The following is a 15416-nucleotide window of genomic DNA, read 5'->3' as shown; positions in this document are numbered from 1 at the left end:
TGAGGGAATTTTCTAAAGTGATGAAAATGTGTATAGAAGTTTAGGTGATGTGCCATTTATTAAAACTCACCTGTGCATTTTACTTTATATAAATTGTATTTCCATGAAAAAATAAAAACAAAGAAGAAAATAAAAGAAAAAATAAATTAGGCATTTAGTGAATGAAAATATTGTAGCCAGATATTTGAGTTTGATCAATTTCCTTAAAGCTATGTGGGCTCTTTATTGAATCCAGTCTAAGGTCATTATGCAGAGAGCTTCTGAAGATTTAAAATCATGCTGCTCTTTTAATATTTTTTGTTCAATAATCATCAAATCCAGAGGAAAAAAAAACTTTCAAGGAATTCCAAACAATGAAACCAGTAACGTGGCTAAGGTGTGATACCTGGGAGTTCTGAGAGTAGAGATCCAGAGAACAGTATTTGATTCCACTGACCACAGAGGCCAAGAATCATTGCACTCCCAGTACGTAGCTCCCAGGAGGCCTAGAGAGGCACCATATTCCAGATGGGGGTCCTCTGAGCTTGCAGGGCTCTAAGAAGCCCCTTAAAAGTCTCTGCTGGGTGGAGTGCTGGTGGGTGGAGACCATCTAGGTCACCCACCCAAGATGCAGCTGGACTTTTATCTGTTTAGGTATTGGGCTTCTTTATCCATTTCCATGTATATAAAGAATTCCATAAGTGAGAAACATGTGACAAACATTACACATATTGTATACCCATTCTTAATGAGCCAGATAACATGGAATTCTACTCTTTTAACTATGCTGGGCTTTTGCCTCCTAAGATTGTACAGGAAGACATGGTTCAGTTCTGGCACATTCAGGATCATTCTGCAGGGTCATACTGATCTGAACTGATGCTAAGAGTTATGGATAGTCTTAGGCTCAGCCACTCCCCAAAAGAAATATCCCTTCTGAGCCTCTTTCCAGAATTTTGATGCAATCAGGAATATTGTAAGAAAGAGGAAAGATCAAAATAAGCTTGGGGCCCTCTGGAGGCAATGAACATGTAAGTGGCTATCGTTGGCTTTCCATCCAAGACCATATTGCTCATTGTCTAGGGAAATAAGATGCCATAGTGAGGCCCATCCTGTGGGGGTCTCAAAGATGTCTTTCTTTAATTTGGGGTTGCATGTTGTTCAGTAATCTCCACTTCACTGATATAAACCTCATTTCTGTCATGCATTACTTTAACATGCACTATTAACAATACTCATCAAATTCATATTCTTCATAATTTTTTAATCCTTTGCTCCTACTCATCTGACTGCTTTTTAAATGCCCTATAAGATATAGACTTCTCATATATCTTAGCAGAGTGGAACTTCTGGTGGCTGAGGTTGAAAGATAGGCCTTCCGTGGTACCTATGAAACAGGCTGCTTGTGAATTCAGTCTTTTTGCTTTCAGAGGGTATCAAGAACTATCCAATGATGGGCCCTCTACCTGTGTTTTTGCAGTAGGGCATTTTGACCCTGTAAAAAAGCACTTTCCTTGCCCCAAAATGCTTTGAAACAACTTCATTTAAATTTTGCTATTGTGTGTTTTGGAAGTCAGCTAGTAGGAAGGTGATTCTTGTGGCAGAAATACAGCTAAGGACATAGGCTAGGGCAGATGGGACCCAGGGGCCAATTCTGCATTTTAGAGCCTCAAGAGTGAAATGGGGCTGGGAAGAGAAAGGAAAATGTTTTTGAAAAGGAAAGGATGACAGCATCAGGATGTGGCAAGAAAGAGTCATGTGGAGCTGGAGAAGGAAGGATTCGAAGACACTCAAATGTTCCAGCCTTTGAGGCTGTATTATTTTTCTTCAGAAAGGACAAAATGTCTACCACTTAGTGATTTCCCAACAAAGGGCCAAGGCCTATATCACTCACAACACAGATCCACGGCGACACAAATTCCATTCACTAAGGAAGCTATGGTAAAACGGAATCAGCCATGAAAAAGAACACTTGAAATAACCAGGACATTTTTTTAACCCACGCATACTGTGCTTTGCCTGCACATGCACACAAATTTCCTGATCAAACCAAATTTAATTTAGCAAGAGATTTTTCTCCAACCAGTTTAGTTTAAATGTGCATGAGAGCAGAAATGAAATTATACAATATAAGAGTTTGAGCAGGATTTGCTTTTTTGCAATTCCATTTGAAATGACCTATTTCAAGTCATTAAGAGTCAATTTAACCAAATGGAAACTATCAAGATATAAGTCATAGTCTTCTCTATTCCAGGAACTTTGAGCAAGTGATTCTCCTAGAGCCGAAATTCTAGAAATCTATTTCTTTCTTTTCCCTCTCTTGCTTTCTTTCTTCCTTGGTCAAGTAAATAATGTAACGTGTGTAGTCAGATTCCAGTTATTCATGAGAATGGGCGTGAGGGTAAAATGTCAATCATTAAAGTCCAATGTATTGACATTTTTTCTACGTTTTTTTAAAAGAGTATGCTGAACATTTTCATCCACCAATCTGCTTGTAAGAGCTGTTCACAAGTTAGAAAAATATATCTGGGTTTGATTTTTTATCTTCTTTTTCTTTCCCCAAATGTTTTCCCTATTGGTGCTATTGAGCTATTAATTTAAAGGCAGGCTGATAAAAAGTTATAAACACCCTAATGTGCATATTATTTTTATTCCGTTTGTAGACAAGGAACTTTAGGGTGAAATGGTTAGGAGCAATGCCTAAAGGCTTCACTGTCACAGTGGCAGGGCTGAGCTTTAACTCAGATTGTCTATTGGCAAGCTCCTGGTCTTTGGAAAAGAAGCAATAGATCAACATATACCAACATAATACATTGGCCAAATTGGAGAAATAGCTAAATTTTTGAAAAGATAAAAGTATTACTTTGGACCTGCCCATTATGAAAACCATAAAAAACAGTGATTAATCAAACAAAGGTTTATCTTTTTCTCCAAAGCAGAGGGTGTGGTTCTATGGTCAGCAGAGACTCGGGTACCTTCTATCATTCTGCATTGCTATTCTTAGCATATGGGTTTATCCTCAAGAGTTCCTCTTGGTTAAAGATAACTGCTAGGGTGCAATCTTTCACATATAAATTCTGGACAATAGCAGCAATGGGGGAGGGGTATTAAAAGGCACCCATTTCTGGCTGTGTTTTTTTCTCTTTAGGGGGTCTTATCAGAATGCCCATCAAACAACTTCTATCTACAGTCTCATCTACTGACTCTTAGTTGCAAAGGAAGTGGGAAGATGTGGTTGGGTACCTTGCCACCCAGAATAAAAGTGGGATTTGTTTGTGAGGGAACATGTGGAGATACCTAGCAAACTTGGTCACAATTAGGCAGCTAGAGGAGATCCTTCAAGTATGGAGAGGACTGGTCAAAGGACCAGTCCTGGGGCTTTCAAGGGACTGATCTTGTAGCCAAGTGTATGGTAGATAAAAAGGGGAGTGATGAAAGGTAGTTTTGAGTACTGTGATTTGTGGTGATAAGCTCAGTACTAGTGAGATGACATCAGGGATAGGCAATAATAGAAGCATATGATCAAATTTGTAGAGTGAATTGACCAAGGAGAATGTGTTTATTAGTTAGCTGCTATCTAAAACTGCGAACTGTGTTTAAACACACACACACACACCACACACATGGAGGTGTGTGTATGTATATAAACACACTATATATGTGTATCTATATTCATACATGCATGCATACATAAAACAAAAACAACAATGTAAAACTTTTCTAGGGCTCCATACCACCAATACGAATGATTTCAAACTTTGGTATCCCTAAGAATCACTTGGAAAAAGGAGGCTAAATTACAGGCATTGAAAGAGAATGCGAGAAAAAGAAATTGTGAAGATGACTAGGAAGTCATCATAAGAAGCCATACTGGAGAAAGTTAAAAAGTTAGGATGGGGGAGGAGCCAGGTGTTAAGTTTTTGTTCTCTCTTTTTTCTTCCTTTCTTCCCTTCCTCCAACCCTCTCTCTCTTACTCCCTTCTTTCCTGCTCTCTCCCCTTCTTTTTTCTTTCTTTTTGTGTTTAATTTTTTAATTTTAAGAGGAGTGGACTTATGAGTTTGGTAATCATCTTTTCATAAACTTTTCATTATAGGCTTTCAAATAAGAAAGAAATTCACACTCAAGTCATCATAACTCCCTTTTGTTAAGCCATAAGACAGCAGGTAATGCCGTTTTACAGAGGACAAAATCAATACTCATCTATGGTCTTGACAGTTGGAGCCAGACCCCCCAGCATAGCTCTCTTGGAACTACCTATCTCCATGGTACATGATACACTGGCAGGTGCACACATTGCTTGTGTGCGTAATCCACACAAAAATGACCAAGTTTGTCAGTACAGCTTTCTTGGTACTCTATCCTGACACCCTTAGCTTCAAGGCAAAAATTATTTTTTATTTTAGCTTTTACTGTCAGCAACAGTTAAATAAGTATAACTCAGTTTTCTCATTTTAACCCCCTCTGATTGCATTTTGTCAAGCTCATGTGAGCCCTGTTTTTTCCCCACCAAATTCTGGAGAGGGGCAGGTTTGGTTGGCACTGGCTGCTGGCTACTCCAGCTGTCTTCCCATACAGCTTGCTGGGGCAAGTGTTGTGATTTCTGCTCTGACATCCTGGACAAAGTCTCTCATTAATAAGTAGATGCCTACCTACTTACGTAGTAAAAGTCTAAAAGCATGCCTGGGAAAAACACACACCAACTGTAAAACAGTGGTTAGCTTGGTGAGAGATGAGAGGAGGAGAGAGAAGAAGATGGGTTGGTAGTGTTTTGCTATTTTATTTCTTATAGGGTGATGGATCAAATATCACAAATCTGAACAGCAGGAACCTAGGTGTCTGTAATATTGTTTTATATACGTTGAATGTGTGAACTGCCTTATAACTTAAACTTTTTAAATAAATTAAGTAAATGTCCTTATAGGCAAAGTGATTTGAGCCTTTGAAATGAAACCTTTCCTTTTAGTTTTGAGCAGTCTACGATAGTGTTTCTCAAAGTAAAGCATGCATTAGAATCATCTAGAGGGATTATTAAAACAGTATCTTGGGTTCCATTGCCAGAGTCTCTGATTCAGTAGGTCTGGAGTTGGACCTGAGAATCTGCATTTTAACAAGATCTCCAGTGATACATGTTGCTTATCCAGAGACCACACTTTGAGAACCACTGGTCTGGAAGAATTTTTCATCAGGAAAACTAGAGTTGTGTTGATTGCTCACTTTTTCATTCATTAAACAAGTGTCTGTTACATAAATGTGTCTATTCTAGCACTTGAACTGGGCCAAGTATTGCACATGAATGTATAAAAATAATCTGTCTGTGGTGGAGAGGATACATGACTGTTCAATACAATTGTGCAGGTTGGACACTGTAAATGGTGCCCACTGGAGTACTATAGTTTAGCCAGATGTGACAGTCAAAACACTGTCACAAAAAAAAAAAACAAAGCAACGGACCAGGCGTGGTGGCTCACACCTACAATCCCAGCACTTTGGGAGGCCGAGGCGGGTGGATCACAAGGTCAAGAAATCAAGACCATCCTGGCCAACATGGTGAAACCCTGTCTCTACTAAAAATAAAAAAATTAGTTGGGCATGGTGGCGCCTGCTTGTAGTCCCAGCTACTCAGAAGGCTGAGGCAGGAGAATTGCTTGAACCCAGGAGGCGGAGGTTGCGGTGAGCCGAGATCACGCCATTGCACTCCAGCCTGGGTAACAAGAGCGAAACTCCGTCTCAAAAAAAAAAAAAAAGAAAGAAAGCAACATGTGCACAACAGTGAAATACATGCTATGATATAAATATGCATGATGTTCTTTGAGAGATGAACAGAACCATGAAACCCAAAAATGAATTGGGGATATGGAGTCAGGCAAGGGTTCCTGGAGGATAGGACACCTCAGTTGAGTCTACACAGGTGAAGAGAAGTTATCTGGTCAGCAGTAAAGGTATAGGAGGACAGGCAGGGGAGGTAGATTATACAAAGATATGAAAGGTAGTTTGTAAGAAGGGTTTGGACATTTGGAGTTTGAGGTATTTACAGAACATTCATGTGGAGGCATCAAATGCTCACGGATATTTCCTGGGCTGTGGACTTCAGTTCAGATAATATCTAGATATTAATCACTTGTATTTATATATTTTTATAAATAATGCTGCAGTAAATATATTTACTATACATTTTGTCTTAATTTCTGATTATTTCCATAAGAGGCATTTCTAAAATAAAGGCCATTGATAAATATAGTAAAATTATTTTATAAGATGTTGTGTCATTTTATGCTTCCAGTAGCATTGTAGAAGAATGTCTGCCTCCCTACGACCTTGCCAACATTATTTAATCTTCACAAACTAGATAACCCAATAGTGAGGCTGCTTTAATGTATACTTTACTGATTATTTGTAATGTTGGACATTTTTCACGTTTTGTTGACCTTCATTCAAGGTTCATTTATGTCATGTGCCTATTTTCTATAGGATATTGATTTTTTAAAATAGTTTTTAAGAACTCTTTTTTTCTTTATGAAGGTTATTATCTCCTTGTCTGTCTCATGCATTGCAAATGTGTTGTTCTAATTTCTCATTTACCTTTGCTGTAACAGTAGATAGCTGTTCCCTCTACCTGGAACACTCTCAGGTATCCCACCAATATGCCTAGTGGGTTCACTCCCTCAGCTGTTGCAAATCATAATTTGAATTTTGTCCTCTCATTGAGGTTCACTCTATTTGCTACTTCAAATCCCCAACAAGGACGGCTCTTGACAGTTCTGATCCCATAGCATCTTTCACCTTTTCACATAAAACATCATTTATTTATTTCGTTGTTAGCTTCCATCCATTAAAATGTAAGCTCCTTAATAACAAGGACACAGGAAGCTTTGTCTGTTTTAATTCCAGATATATCCCAAGTACCTAGAATTGTGCTTTGGCACATAGTAGATGCTTAGTATCTATCTGTTAAGTGAATATTAATTGGTTTTATATAGTCATAGTCATTTATTGTCCTAGGGTTTCAAATTTTAATTCATATAAATGCATCCTTTAGGATCTGATTCAAATGTCTGGTCTATTCCATTGACTACTGATGAATGTTTTAAACCCTTACCATTAGGATTTTCCAACACTCTTATAAACTCTTATAGCAACTATTTGATTGAATTAGAAACAAAATTCAAATTTCTTACTTCCTAAATATATCCCTTAGAAGTGGGAGAATGAGGGTGCGGGGGGGGGGGGGGGGGTGGTCCCTGAACATCTACTTGAATGAGCAAAATAGTTCATCAAAAATGTTTCTCTTTCTCAAAATCATCTAATTACCAACTTTATTCTAAACACGAGTTTTTGTAGTTGTTCATTCCTATGTTATGCTGACTTATTTTATGAACACTCTCAATGGCAACCATATAAGAAGTCCATATTAAAGATTGGACAGCTTCAGCCGGGCGCAGTGGCTCACGCCTGTAATCCCAGCACTTTGGGAGACCGAGGTGGGCAGATCACATGTCAGGAGTTAAGAGACCAGGTTGACCAATATGGTGAAACCCTGTCTCTACTAAAAATACAAAAATTGGCTGGATATGGTGGTGGGCACTTGTAATCCCAGCTACTTGGGAGGTTGAGGCAGGAGAATCACTTGACCCTGGGAAGCTGAGGTTTCAGTGAACCGAGATTGCTCCATTGCACTCCAGCCTGGGAAACAGAGCAAGACTTCATCTCAAAAAAATAAAAAGAAAGTTGTAACTAACTGTGGTGGGGGGCCATGGGGGAGATCAGGATGCGTATTCACAAAAATGTAAACATTCTAGTTATTCATTATTATTTACGTTTTGCAACTCCAAATGAATGGGAAAGATACATATTCAAGATATTAAGAAGAGGAAAAGATGATGGTGGATTGCAGTGATCTATAAATCCTTTACTGAGGGCATTAGAATTGCTATCAAGCCTAAAGAATAAGTGGAATTTGACTTTTATTAGAGAGGAGAAAGGAAGCAGGAGGGCTATCAGTCCTAAAACCTATTTTCAACACTTAGCAGTTTTTGTTCTCATGTTGTTGTTTTCATTATTGAAGGCAATGTGTGTTATCATATCTCGACTACTGCTATAGTACGATTTATTACATGCTGGAATATTTTTTATTTCTACTTCAAACATTTGGCACTCTAACACACTTTTTACACTTTTGAAATTGAAGTTAATCAATGAGGGAAAACAGGCATGGATTGTTATATTTAGACCAATCATCAAAGACAATGGCAAGTGTTCTCCTTGATTTGTTTTTGTTTGTTTGTTTGTTTGTTTGTTTGTTTCTTTTGAGACAGAGTCTCTCACTGTGTCACCCAGCCTGGGGTGCAGTGGAGTAATCACAACTCACTGCAACCTCTGCCTCCTGGGTTCAAGTGATTTTCCTGCCTCAGTTTCCTGAGTAGCTGAGATTACAGGCATGTACCACCATACCTGGCTAATTTTTGTATTTTTAATAGAGATGGGTTTTTGCCATGTTGGCCAGGCTGGTCTCAAACTCCTGACCTTAGGTGATCCACTCACCTCAGCCTTCCAAAGTGCTGGGACTACAGGCATAAGCCACTGCACCCAGCCTCTCCTTGCTCTTTTAAAACCATTTGCAATTAATTGAGAGTGAACCAATGACTTTCTTTCAGTGCTGTTTTTCTTCCTTTGAGAGGAAGCATTTAATATGACAGGCATCATGCCAACCATGAATTATCAATGTTAACAGGATCTGAAGCAGCAGTGATGAACTACCTGCCTCACTTAATCTAGAGACCATAGACCATAGAGACCCTGTAGTAGTAAGCTTAATTTAATCTTCCCCCCCAGCAAATCTTTCATGAGATTGATTAGTAAATAACAAACTCATCTGATAAACTACATATTTGACTTCTTTCTCTTCTGCTGCTTCTTCTTATTGTCTGTAAAAGGATAAAAGACAGACAGCCAAAAGCAAGAAGCAGAAATTTAATCCACAGTGTGAAGAGATAGAGTCTGACTGTATAGGAGCATTCTGAAATTCTCAATTTTATTCATTTTATTTTGATGTTTCCATTTAATCTAATATTCTGTCATATATTTTTTACATTTCTCATTTAATCTTAAATAGCATAATACATAGTTTTCAGCAAGATAGATACAGCATTGAATCTACTTATTGTGAGGGTATTTACCTGCTTGATTTTCTGGCAATCAGGAATAAGAAACAAAGATTTGAGCACATCTCATTTATCAACCAACAGATTACACGGACTTTTAGCGTGCTCATTTAAGCTTGGCCTTGGTTTATTTACATCTTGGATCTGTGGACTACAATTACGGCCATGTAACTAAATGATTTATGTTTTGATTTAGCATGTTGTTAATGAAAAGTAACTATTTTCTCCATTAAAATTCAAAGAGAGTAGAAGTTGAAGGTAAAAAGTTGATATCTATGCAGTGTTCTGTATGTATATTATATTTCATATAAAATGAGGTTAGAACAAACAGAGTAACTGTAACAGGATGGGCAAATGACATCTAGTAACAACTAGCAACACAATTTCTCTAAGGAAGGGAGCTGTTTCTTTGGAAAAAACTGCCTTGGTCAGTGTGCTGGAGGTAAAAAGATAAATCTGCAAGGGAGCTGGGTGAGAGTGGAACTGTTCTGCTATAGACAAAGCGAGGTTTTGGCCCTTACTCTAAAGAAGAGAAGGAGAATGATAGAATGAATGGATGGATGCATGGATGGAAATGAATGAATGAGCAAACTGGACAAAGCATCACAGAGAAGACAGGAGGCTATAAAGTTAACAGAGTGACTCCTTTCTAAGACCTCTCAAGTCCTCAGTAAAGAAACTGAAATGTGTGAAAGGGGATCCTAGTAGATCTGCTGTAGAAATGACCTACCTGTGAGTCAGTTGAAACTGAGGGAAGCATGGAGTGAGACTGAGGCAGGTCAGGTGCCCACAGGGGTGGTATCCAAGGTGGCTAGGGGGATTGCAGAAAACCTTCATATGAGTGTTCAGACCAAGGTGGAAGCTGGAGGAGGAGATATTTTATTAACAGGTGGAGCACTTTATGGCGGTTTAGAACAGTGCTGCTTATGTTTTAATCCTGTTATACATTTGAAAGAACTACTACATAGTAAGTTTGATCCCTGATTGCTTTATTTCAAGTTACTGAAATGATTTGGGGATCGACTCCCATACTTAATTTCTAAATCCTCCTATTTAGATAAATGTGTACAACTGGTATTATGACTTCTGGAGAATTCTAGTGGAAGTCCTAGGGAGAGTCTTCATCTGCTTATGCCAACTATTGGTGTTGCTGGTCACACAGAATTATAGAATCATAGACATGGAAAGTTTCTTAGAGATGATCATTTGCTGCTCTAAGTATGATTTGTGGCTAGAAGCATTGGCCCCACCAGGGAGCTGATTAGGAACGCAGAATCTCAGGGCTCACTCCAGATCTAATGAGTCGGAGTCTGTACTTTAACAAGATCCCGGGTGATTTTTATGCACAGTAAAATTGGAGAAGTCTGAGTCAACACGCAATGCTCTTGTTCTCCACATAGCTAGTTGCATTGTACAATGGTTGTTTCTCCCTAAGAATACTATTCGAAAAAGAACAGAGCCATTAACAGCTCCTGTCTTGCTTCGCATGGGGAGCAGTTGCCATTTTAAAGGGTAGAAATGCTGCTTCCAGAAAGTGAAGAGAGAATGGGATCAAAAAAAAGAAAAAAAAATGTGTAAGAACGGTGGTTGCCTGGGTCCCGAGTTAGTTAGAACAAGTCAGGTTATTGAGGAAACCATGATGGTAATTTTATCTGTGGGCCACATAAAGCTCATCTGAATGACGTCACTTTATGGAAAGGCTAAACACCAGTAGCCCTTCTTTTAAAGATTTTTGAGGAAGAGAAAATGGAATGGGTGGTAAACAAGTAGGCATGAATGTAATGCTCATAAGAAAAATGCTCTTATGGCCAAATTCACTCACAAGTTCTGTGTCTATACCAATCTGGGACTGATGCATTTACTAGCACCCAAACCGTGTTTGTGTTACAAAAGGTGGCAGGATATTAGGTAGGAGAGATGGAGCTAACTCTTTTATTATTTCTATGAAAGATTAGATGCAGGACCATGCGTTAAAATGAATGTGAGACTATTCCCATATATTGCTCAGCTATAGAAAATACAAGCTTCTATAACAAGAAATGACTCAGTAGAAGGATCTAGATAAGCCATAACCTTGATAATAACAATGGAAAAGAAAACAATTCACAGTAATATTCCTTTGCACCTGAGCAACTATACATTGAAGCAATCAGATTTCAGTTCAGAAAGGAAATGCTGAAGAGAGATTATGATACCCAAGACATGCAGACCCAGAGAGGAAAGCTGCTCTCCAAGCAAAGAAAGGAGCTTCAGAAGTTCCTCTGAAAGACTTAGACACTGTAATTACCCTAGTGAGGGGCCATAAAAAAGAGAGGGAGGTGGGCCTGTCCCAAAGCAAATACGATAAACTCTTTGTTATCTGGTGGATATAGATTATATTAACCAAAAAAATGATACTTAAACCATTTACCTACTTTTCCCAGGAACTTTAAAACAATTACTGTTTTCTACCTTCACTTGAATCTATGAAAACTGTAGTTTTAATCTGAAAGAAGAAAACAGGTTAAGCTTCTACTACTGGTTTATTTTCCCAGCTAACTGATTAAGGGGACAAAGTGAAATGTATACCTATCACTGTTTTTCTCCAAATCAATGTTTTATAAAAGTTCATTTTTTATGCAAATTTATCTCTAGTTTCTTACATTATAATTATGCCTTTAAATATCTTTATAATTCTAATTTCTCCTGGACTTCTGAGATTATCTTATTTTTCTTGGCCTGAAATTAACTTATTTTTCTTGGCTTTATACTATAACTCAGTACTGTCCACTAAATATATAAAGTGAGCCACAAATCCAACTCACATATGTAATTTTAAATTTCCTAATAACCACATTAAAAAATCAAACAACAGGTGAAATTTATTTTAATACCACATTTTCTAACTCAATATATAAAATAGTATTCCAACAAGTAGCCAGTAGAAAAAGTATTAATGAGATATTCTACATTCTCTTTTTCATGCTAAGTCTTCAAAATCTAGTGTGTATCTTACACTTACAGCACATTTCATTTGAGCTAGTAGCTGTGTGTGGCTGATGACTAGTGGCTACCATATTGAACAGCACAACGTTGACTCCAGGGCAATCATTCCTAATATTTTGGATTCAGGTTTCTTTAGGGGGACCTTATGAAAACTGTGCACCTTACTCCCAGAAAAAAAAATTATATTAGTATACAATCCCCCATAAATTTTCAAGGAATTTATGAAACCTTAGAAGCCCATCTTGGAACCTCCTGAGTTAAAATTACCCCAAACTTCTATAATTTCATCACCAGTCTCACATTTTTTTATAGTTGACCTTTTGGATTTAAATAAATTATTTTAAAAGGAAGCTATTATTTCTATAAATGAAAAATGTGTCATTTATCAAAAGCAAAAGAACTGTAAAAAATTACTATTATTCTTTTAAACATTCATAAACCTACCCCCTAAACTTATCTTTCATATCACTCTTCGGGATGCACTGCCTAGGGATCTGGAAACCAGATGAGGAGGCCCTGCTCTCAGGCTTCCTCTGAGTGGATGCAGGAATGAAATGGAGTCTTCAGGGATACACTATTAGGTCATTACAGTAATACAACCAGTTGTGTTATTTAAACCTGCACAGTGAGATGGAGATTGGGGGTGTAAAACTGGGCAAAGTCATTCACTTTGATAAGGTTCATGGACTTTAGAATTATTTATTTCCTTCTGCTGATTTTTCTTCCCTGGCTCTGTTTGCGAGAAGATACATCTGAAACTCTGTCCTATTGGGGGATAGGGTGGGTAAGAGAAGGAGATCTGGGTGGTGGCTTAGCTGAGCTCTGCTCTAGGCCTTAAAGAGATGCCTTTTTCTCTCATATTCTCTGCAAGCTTCCTCCTTTCACAGTCTAATTGGTGAGACACAATGGACAGAGGAGAAAGGATATAAGTGGTTGGCCACTTGACCTTCCTGCCACATAGGCCTCAAGTCCAAGATTGCAAATGCAAATGCCAGCAAAGGTTGGGTGGGTAAGTTCAATGAGTCACTTCTAAGGGACTGGAAATTTGGACCACTGAGCGAAGTCTTCCTCCTTTTTGTCAAATGTTGACTAATTTGTTATTAATATTATATTTAACATTAGATATTTACATTTGGTATTTAATACTAGAAACACCAACCAGAAGACTGACTATATAGATTGTAATTCAGGCTGAATCAGGCCATCAGGATGCCAATTAAGTCTTCTGCCAGAACATCCATGCTGGTTCTCAACTCAAACATGTTCATGCGTTTGGTTATCACAGTGAGGGGAGGGCTGGGATGCTGCTGGCTTTTAGGACATTCAGTATAAGGACAGTCCTGCACCCAAAGATTTGTCCTGCCCCAAATGCCATCATGTCCTTGTTGAGCAACACTGAAATAGTAAAAGAAATTCTGCAGGTCCTCATGTGATAATACGTTTCAACTCTCATTAGGAGCCAAGGCCCTGTTTGGTAAAGAGAAGACAATACATTTTTCTGGAGCATCTCTTTCCTTTTGATTGGACAGGCATGGCAGACATAGCGGGCTTCAAGTATCTGAGGTTTCTGATTGCCTTTAGTTCATCTCACATTTCTGCAGTTGTTTTTTTTTTTTTTCCTCTTTCTTCTAGTTTTAGTGTGCTTACACTTTTCAGAGAGTTTTAGCATTATTCCTTTATAAAATGACTTTCAAAAAGTGACACCCAAAGCAATGACTTGACTGAAAGTATATGACTGAGAAAGGCCCCTGTTGCTAGACTCCCATAGTAGAGAGTATAGCTGAGATGTCCACTCATGCTCAAAAGGGCGTTATGCTACAGGTGTGACCTCCGCGGCAGCAGACGTCCTTGCCGTGGGTTGTCTGAAAACACTGAGTTTGCCACAAGGCTGTGATCCACATCCATGCCAGTTCCAGCTTTTATTCAGTGAAGACCTTTTTCCCTGAACAAACGAGGTTGTATATGACCCATTCTCTGAGTTTCAGATGAGTGATTCGGTATTTTGTCCCTTCTCATCTAGGTGATCTGTCCATCTATTTTATGAAAACTTTAGTGCACTATAACACACATATGCTAACACATATAAGGCTCCATGAGTTTTTTATATAGTTGCATACCCATGTAACTTATACTTAGAAGGACATACAAAACATCTCCAGCAACACTGAAGGTTGCCCATTCCCCTCCCTGTCACCACCTGCCCCATACCAGGATTACCACTTTTCTGACTTTCATCACCATTGATTGTTTTTATCAGTTCTTGAACTTCCTATACATATTACATAATACACACTCTTTTGAATTTGACATTTTTTGCTCAATAGGACATTTTTGAGATTCATACCTGTTGTTACATATGTCGGTATTTGATTCTTTTTTATTGCTGAGTAGTATCGATTACATGGACATACCACAGCATGTTTATTCATTCTCTTGAATAACAGAAAACTGGGTTGTTTCCAGCCTAGGGCTGTCTTTTGGTGGACATATGCATTTCTCTTGGATACAAACCTAGGGGAAGATTTGCTAGCCGATAAGGCAGATATATGTTTAACTTTGCTAGAGACTTTCAAACAGCTTTCCAAAGTGGTTTTAGAAATTTACAGTGCCGCCAACAGTGTAAGAGAGTTCAGTTGCTCATATCTTCTACAATACTTGATAATGTTAGTCTTTTTAAATTTTAGTCATTATAATGGGTATGCAATAGTCTTTCATTGTGGCTTTAATGTGCATACTCCTTTGCATTTTCACCTAAAGTAAATGAGTCATAAACACTGAAGTTTATGTAGAAGCTTTTAAATTCTTGGTTCAGGCTATGGCATGTGCAATGGATTTTAGGAATTCCTAACCTTTTTAAGGAATCCTATTTCTCTTTCCCAAGAGAAGTGATGTCTAATTGTACAATCATCCCAGCTTAGTCAGATGTGAAAATTCCTCAGCCACACCTCTAGTGTGGTATCTCCATGTCATGGCCTTGACAAGCAATGCACAGAGGAAGACCCAACATTGCTACTATAGGCATTTGGCAATAAATTTATCTCTCCATACACAGGGAAGGCTGTTCAGTAATATCCAGTGAGCATTTATTGAGCACATATTTTGTTCCAGGCATTTGCTGGGCATTGAGAAGGCAACAGGGAAATAGACACAGTCCATCTCCTTTTAAAAGACTCACTGTCTAGTAAGAGAGTTAGAAAGTGAACATGCAATTGTCATGAAGTATTATAAGTGCTTTGCAAAAGTGTATGTATTTTCAGGGGGCTTGGAAGCCCATAGCAAAGGTCCTTGGGGAGA

At 38.3% G+C, this 15416-nt stretch overlaps 1 protein-coding gene across 17 annotated transcripts in view; it reads left to right on the top strand.

Moving 5' to 3' along the window:
* The window catches only part of THRB (thyroid hormone receptor beta), a 388999-nt gene that overhangs the window by 168982 nt on the left and 204601 nt on the right, over nucleotides 1-15416 (top strand). The gene's annotated exons all lie outside the window — the stretch shown is intronic.

This window comes from Callithrix jacchus, chromosome 17 (assembly GCF_049354715.1).
Source record: "Callithrix jacchus isolate 240 chromosome 17, calJac240_pri, whole genome shotgun sequence".
In the NCBI taxonomy this organism is placed as follows: domain Eukaryota; kingdom Metazoa; phylum Chordata; class Mammalia; order Primates; family Cebidae; genus Callithrix; species Callithrix jacchus.
The sequence above is the reverse complement of the archived record's forward strand: the minus strand, read 5'-3'. Positions and strand labels throughout refer to the sequence as shown.